General features: G+C 37.4%; 1 pseudogene; it reads right to left on the bottom strand.

The window, feature by feature from the left end:
* Window positions 1–314: 314 nt before the first annotated feature.
* LOC118834301 lies at window positions 315–742 on the bottom strand (annotated as a pseudogene).
* Between the last annotated feature and the right edge of the window lie 6,755 nt (window positions 743–7,497).

Genomic DNA, 7,497 nt, shown 5'->3' with positions numbered 1-7,497 from the left:
ACATACATTTTTGTACATGAACACCTTCTATATTTATATTGCTTAACTATGCTTATGGATCATAATGTTTTATTTTTCAACTGGAGTTGAGTGAGGAAGAGGAGAGGGTTAGCAATAGGTATTTCAAAAAAGAAGGCCATTGATACATTTTTAAATGCACAGAAGAAAGTTCAGAAGAAAGCACAGACAAGTAGAAGTCATCTCAAAGTAACATTTGGAATTTATTGGATATAATTTTTTTGAAGTTTTTACATAGTTTATTTATGCTCTGATGATAAATTATCTTTACGGATAAACATCATCCATAGTGCCTTTTAATCCTTCCTTTTGCCAGCACCGACATTTGCCTTTGCAGTACCCCTGACTTTCTTCATTCTGTTCTTGTGTTCCTTTCGCTGCTGTCTTGATGTCTTTTTCTTCTCATACAGGCCATGCCTTGCAAGTCTGTGCTTTGGTTCATTTTTCTTTGCATAGTCAACGGAACCATAAATCATGCCAAAGCCTGTAGTTTTGCCACCACCAAAATGGGTTCTGAATCCAAAGACAAAAATGACGTCTGGAGTTGTCTTGTACATCTCGGCCAGTTTTTCTCGAATTTCAGTCTTAGGCACTGTGGCCTTTCCAGGATGAAGGAAATCTATAACCATCTGTTTATGCTGAAGAAGTTTGTCATGAACTTCCTGGTTCTGATGGTTACAGTGTCATTCATGGTGGCGGCTGGCTCCTCGAGCAGCAGGAGAGGGAAAGGGCCATGAGAGGCAACAGCCAATAATATCAGAGCTCACTCAAAAATTGTATATTCTCTAAAAAACATATTTAATGGAGATCCATGGTTTCATATAGAATGGTCTTTTGTGGTTCTGCTGTGTATGTGGAAATGCTTATTAGTAGTAGTAATGGTGTTTAAGTTCAGAATTTTTAAAATAAAATTTTTATTTTTAAAATTCAACATCATGCTCACCTAGTTCTCTCAGGTGTTAATACCCTTCATGAACAGATTGTGACTCTGCAAAAGAGTAGGGCCACCAGTTCTATCCCCAATGCCTCGCCTTCTCTATTAACCCCATGGGCCCCTGCCTGTGAGGATCTGGCTCCTGAGAAATTCCATCTTGCCTGATTCATTGACAGTTCTACCCTCTGGAAGAGGGGCATATGCAACTGGACCTCATTGGTCATTTATCTGACAACAAGTGATGCCCTGAGAGATCCTGGCAATTCCTTCCAGTGGACTGTTGAGCTACATGGCTCCTTTTTGAGGCATGCTTGAGTAACAGAGTAGATAAGAGCTTCTACACTGATTCCTGAGCAGTGGTCATGGTCAAGAGATCTTTGGCCTGGAGAAAGCAGGACAAGACAGTCAAAGGCTCTCCCTTTGGGGATCAGGACCAGTTGAGAAATTTCACTAGTATCTCCCACATAGAATTTTGAAGACATGTCGGTGTACATCAGAGACATTTTATATTTTCTGCTGAATTTAATGACCGGATTGACACCCTTATAATAAAGACAGAGATTAGGAAATGGATCCATCACCAATCTGCATATGTTGCATGACACCACATTGTCATGGGTATTAGGTTATATGAACCTCTTAACTACCAACACAGCAACTACTTTTGCCCAGAATTGCTCCTTATACCAATTAGAGCACACAACTCTAAAAAATCAGAATGGCAAAATCCCATGTGTATCTTGACCTGAGTCTCACTAGAACATTGTCTATGTTGACTACTTCCCCCATCTCAGGACAATAAGTTTACTTTTCCTGCAAGTGAACACATATTCAGGCATTAGGGTGTCAGACAAGGCTACCATTGCAGAAGCCACCAGCAAAATTCTCAAAGAACATATCATTCTTTCTTATTCCTATCCCCCTGCCTTGCAGGATTGCCTCTGATCAGGGCTCCCAATTCCCCTCAAAGGAGGCCTGAGATTGGGCCCATAACCACCACATCAGGTCGATTTTCTATGTCCCATATAATCCTCAGACATAAAGTATTATCAAATGCTTGCCTGAATTTCTGAAATGAGTTTCATTTGTTATTCTTCTGACTACTGAAGATGGAAGTCCCTCTTCCTAAAGACCAATGCTCATGATAAATTCTTGTCACCTAGGAAGAGGAAAGGATCTTGGGTCCAGCAGTTTCTTTGATTCAACCTTCAGGAAAACTTGCCCAATGAGGAGGGACATTTTTAGATAAAGTCCTAGTTGACCTTCCTTATTCCATCCCCTAAGTGAAAATGGCTCAAGTGACTCTCAACTGCCAGGTCTCCTTTGTCCTAGGATTGTTCAGACAACTCCTTCCCAGAAAGGGCATGGAGGATCAAAAGGGTGGTATTATAAATGGATGCCTTGATTTCTAATGAGATGGAGGAAGAGAAATTCTCTGCATGACTATGATGAATGTGAATTTACCAGGAAAAAAAAAGAGATTCTTTAGCTAACTTGGTTACAATCCTAATTCCCTAGATGAAGGGAAGGGAAAAGCTTTATCCACCCACCAAGTCCCTAAGTAGAGGTCTAAAAAAGAGAAAAGATTTGATATTACCCTGGTGCTCCCCAGGTTTTGACTACTGAATAAGACAAGCTTCTGGTTATAGCACTCCCTGTTTTGTCCTCAAGTAAATCATTTGGAATCTCATTGCATTCTTGCTACTTTCTTATGGTGAAAAGACTAAATCAGAGTAAAAGTCTTGGGAAGGAAGGGATGAGGCCCAAAGATTATACTTGAGAAACAGCTTCCCATTAAGGCAGGATAGATTTATTCGATATCCTGTGGCTATGTAGCATCCCAGTGGGGAAGAATCTCATGGACAGTTCTGGTGATGACTACATCTCAGTACTTTACCAATCTTAGTAAAAGCTAGTAACAGTAACTCAAACTTACAAACTCAAAGGTTTGCAAAGCATTTTCCCTTCAACAATACTATAAGGGAAATGATGCAAATATTATTATCTCCATTTTATAGAACAAGAATCTATGGTTCATAAAGGTTAAATAACTTCTCCAAAGTCACACATAATATGTTTCATGCCATGTCTTCTCACTCCAAGTCCTATACCATGGGTGGGGAACCTGTGGCCTCAAGGCCTCAAATGTGGCCCTTTGACTGAATCCGAACTTCACAGAACAAATCCCCTTAATCAAAGGATTTGTTCTGTAAAGCTTGGACTCAGTCAAAAAGCCGTACTGGAGGGCTTAGAAGGCCACAGATTCCCCACCTCTGTCCTATACTCTTTCCACTATAGTAAACTTCTTCTTCAAGCCTCCAAATGTGCTTCCAGAGTAGCTTCCTACCAGAGAAGTCCCACCTTGACATCTCTGTAGAAACCTCAATGGACTTACTTTGGGCTTGAGCCTGAACTAGGTATCTAGAGTGGGGGGATGGGAATAAGACAGAACAAGTGTCCTTTACCTTCTAATAACCCCTTCACTATTGAACCGCCACTCATATTGCTCTTGTCTTGTTTCTGAACTGTTTCCTTTGTAAAAAATTAAATCAACATGTAAGATCACAAGGAGACTAGTCAGTAGGCTATTGTAACAAACAATTCCCAGTTCTCCTAACTCAATTCTTGCTCTAGAGTGACACATCACAAGTACTGAAAAAATATATTACCACTACAATCTATGTTCTAGGTACAAGTCTGACAGAATTTTTTTTAAAAATTAATTTATCATGATTTTAAATCCAAGCATTTCTAGCTTAAAGAAAGAAATGCCCAAACTGACGGCCCCCGCACCACCCCCATGTGCTTGGACAGCTCTCTTCTAAGACAAATTGAGTTAACATTTATCAGACTCTTGAACAAGGAAAGGGTTAAAATACAGTTTGGAGTTTAGCATTCCAGAAAAAATAGTCACTGAAACTTTAACTACTACTACTCAATTCCTTTCTTGTCCACCCAGCTGAAAGATTGATTTTTTTTTTTCTCCCTATGATCAATATCTTAATTCCTTGTGAATAGAGAAGAGGGAATCACAGTGCCATCTCTTCAGGGGATGGAGAAGAAGACAATGATCTTAACTAGGCAAGAGACATTTCTTTTTCTACCTAAGCCTTTGTCCTTAACCTTGTCTATATTTTCCTAAAGGGAAAAGTTTGAAAAAGATGTTAGACTGAGGGAAAGAAGAATTTTTAATATTTTCAGTTGAACTGAAAAGAAATTTTTAATATGTTCCCACACAAGGAATAGTTTTTCCAGCTCATTTGCAGAGATTTGAGAACTCTAGGAGTCTGAGAATATTTATGGGACAGGTTTCCCTTTCTGTTGTGGATTTGGCTTGCTACTGAATGAATACACAACCGAGAATACCTACCTTAATAAAATTTTAAGCTAAGAGGAAGTATCACAGTAATATAGTGGAAAGATCACAGGACAGGGAGCCAGAAAAAAAGTGGTTCAAGTCTTGGTTCACTAACTTGATGACCCTGGTCAAGTCATTAACTTCTCTCAACCTTTGTTTCCTCATAACTAAAATGTGAATCAGAATATTTCTGAGCAAAACACTTTGTCTTACCTAAAATTCTTTATAAATATAAGTTGCATTGCTATTATTATTAGACCAATTCTGCCACTATTCAATCCTTTAAAATGTTTATTGAAGTTCTTTTTTTTTTCCTACATCACTTTGACTTCATTATGACTCTACCCTCCCCCAAGGAACCCATCCTTCATAACAAATTAGTACAAGGAAGCAAAACAAATCAACAAGTTGAATGGATGAAAACATATACTTCATTCTGCACCTATTGTTCACTTCCTTTCTGCCTAAATGCAGGAAACATGCTTTACCATCAAGTCCTCTGAGGTCATAATTAATGACTATCTTAGTTATTTTGTCAGTTGTTCTCCTGGTTCTGCTTGCTTTGCCCTGGATCGGTTCATATGAGTCTCTCCAGGTTTCTACATGGGTGAATAAGACCTTTACCCTTAGACAAAACTGGAAAGAGAGAGAATAACTGTACCTCAATCAGGTAGATTTAAAGGCACAGCAATTCTGGCTATGCAGCTCATGGAAAGAGGCTATTCTCACCCATGTGGTAGGGGAATGAAGAATGTCTTCCACCAGAAGCAGATCCGTGCCATCTCCTATACAAGTGCCTCCATCTCAGGTGAATTGAGCATGCTCAAAACCTAGCTACATTTGCATCAATTCCCTATATATCTTGGGTATCAAACTTTTATTGGAGATATTTGCTAAAAGTCTTAACTAATTAACTGGTTCTCATTTCATTCTAACTTCAATGATTTTGTTCATGCAAAAAGCTTTTTAATTTTCTGCAATTAAAATCAGCCATTTTGTCTGGTATGATCACCTCTATCCCTTTTTTTAGCTAAGAATCCCCCCTCTAGACATGGTTATACAAGGTAACTCCTTCCATTCTACATTACTTTTAATGATATATCACCATTAACATTTCATGAATACAGACATGGGCTTAAAATTTAATGAATATGTGATAGATTTAATATGCACACCCCACTGTCATTTTTTGTATGTCATTTATACAGGGGATCTGGGACTATAGCACCCAACACACAGAATCTCTCTGCAAATAGAAGAAGATTCTTTGTACAACTGCCTACGTCCCCCAGCATTTTGTGACATTCTTAGTAATCTAAAATTTCAAAAGTAAATATATCAATGACTTGAAGATATTTTCTGCAAAGAAACACACCACCAAGCCACACTTTAATTAGTTTTATTTTGAAATTTAGGAGGAAGTTGAAAGCACATTTGACATCATCAGATGTATATGTAGCAGGGAGCTTAATTGTTTACAACTCCTTTTAAAGGAGATATGTTTACTATCAAACCTTTATAAAAACCTGGCAATGCACCTTGTAACTCACAAGTATGGACTTGCGCCCTGGAGTAAGGCTTTGTGAGTATAATTAGTTTGAGCTTGAAATGATATGACCTTGTTTTTAGAGGAATATATTACAAATTAAGATTAAACGCAAAAAAAAAATACACTGAATTAAAGATCATCCAGAAAACAGAAAGAATTTGTATTTGGAGGAGGAATGTGATGAGCGAAAAAGGATATTTCCTGATAGTGTTTTCGCTTTAGTAATAAAATAACTTGCCAAGGACCTATGACATGATTCCTAGCAATAAAGTTCATCATAACTTATATATGATGAGTCACTATAGTCAGCAGACACACTGGCACTATCTCAGAAAATCACAAAACTTTCTTTTTTTTTATGGCTAAGTGACCTTCCAGGGTTGCACTTTGTTGTTGTTGTTTTTTTAATTTAGATAAATACTAAAACTTAAATACATAATAAGAAAAGAAAAAAATATTATAAACTTAAATATAAAATAAGAAAAGAAAAGATGTCATGTGCAGAACATAGGAGAGGATTCAGAATATATAACAATAGTTTTTTATTTCAAGAAAGGCTATACATTAAATACTGTGCATTATGTTGAAAGCTGTTCATCTCTTCTTTGCGTCTTTGTAGGTTTTCTTTTGTTCTCTGCTGTACACTTTTTACTTTGTTCTTTTTTCCCTCTTCCTCCCTCCTACCTGCCACCCCAAGGCTACATTTGAGCATGGATATATTTATATATAGGTATTGATATATACATACACGTATACACATACATACATATATATGTATATAAACATATACTTTCCCTAAGAAATTCTATTCCTAATCTTTATTTTTATGTTTGTACATATCTCTTTTTTTCCTGTCTCTCCTAATTCCTCTACTTTATGTCTACCTGCTATCTCAGCCTCTTATTGTTTAACCTACCCCCACTCCAGCAATTTTTCCCTTTCCCTCCCATTCCCCTAAATCTAAACACCCTTTTGTACACCTCTTTGACCTATTCTGTCCCCCCTCTCTAAAGCTTCCTCCCTTTTCTTCTTATTCCCCTAATTCTAAACACCCTTTTATATCCCCCTTTTAAACTATTCCCTCACCCTCCCCTCTAAAGATCCCTCCTTTATCGTCTCTCCCCTCCCAATACTCTTAGAGTTTTATTTCTTTCCAAATTTAGAAGACTTTAGATGTATATGTATTTTCCCCTCTTAAACCCATTCCCAGTGAAACAAGGTTTACAGAACCAACAGCCCCTCTCCCCCATCTAATTCCTCTGTATTGGTTCTTCTTCTTGAACCTCATTTGTATAAGAAAATTGCTCTTTTAGCTATCCTTGAATGGTTTTACTTTTCGAAGTTATATCATACTCACATCCACCCCAATCTTTCTCATAAGCTACCTAATTACTAGTAACAATCTTAGACATAGGTTTTACATTTTCTATACATAAAAGGTAAACATTCTATCCTGAGTCCCTTGTAATTGGTCATTGGTATGTACCTTTTATTTCTCTTGGCTCTTGTATGTCAAATCTGCTATTGAGTTCAGGGCTTTGTTTGTTTGTTTGTTTTTAACAAAGTCCTGAAAGTCTGACAGGTGATCAAATGTCCATTTTTTTTTCGTTCAGAATTATACTTAGCTTTGTTGGGTAT

This window comes from Trichosurus vulpecula, chromosome 1 (assembly GCF_011100635.1).
Source record: "Trichosurus vulpecula isolate mTriVul1 chromosome 1, mTriVul1.pri, whole genome shotgun sequence".
Classification (NCBI taxonomy): domain Eukaryota; kingdom Metazoa; phylum Chordata; class Mammalia; order Diprotodontia; family Phalangeridae; genus Trichosurus; species Trichosurus vulpecula.
The sequence above is the reverse complement of the archived record's forward strand: the minus strand, read 5'-3'. Positions and strand labels throughout refer to the sequence as shown.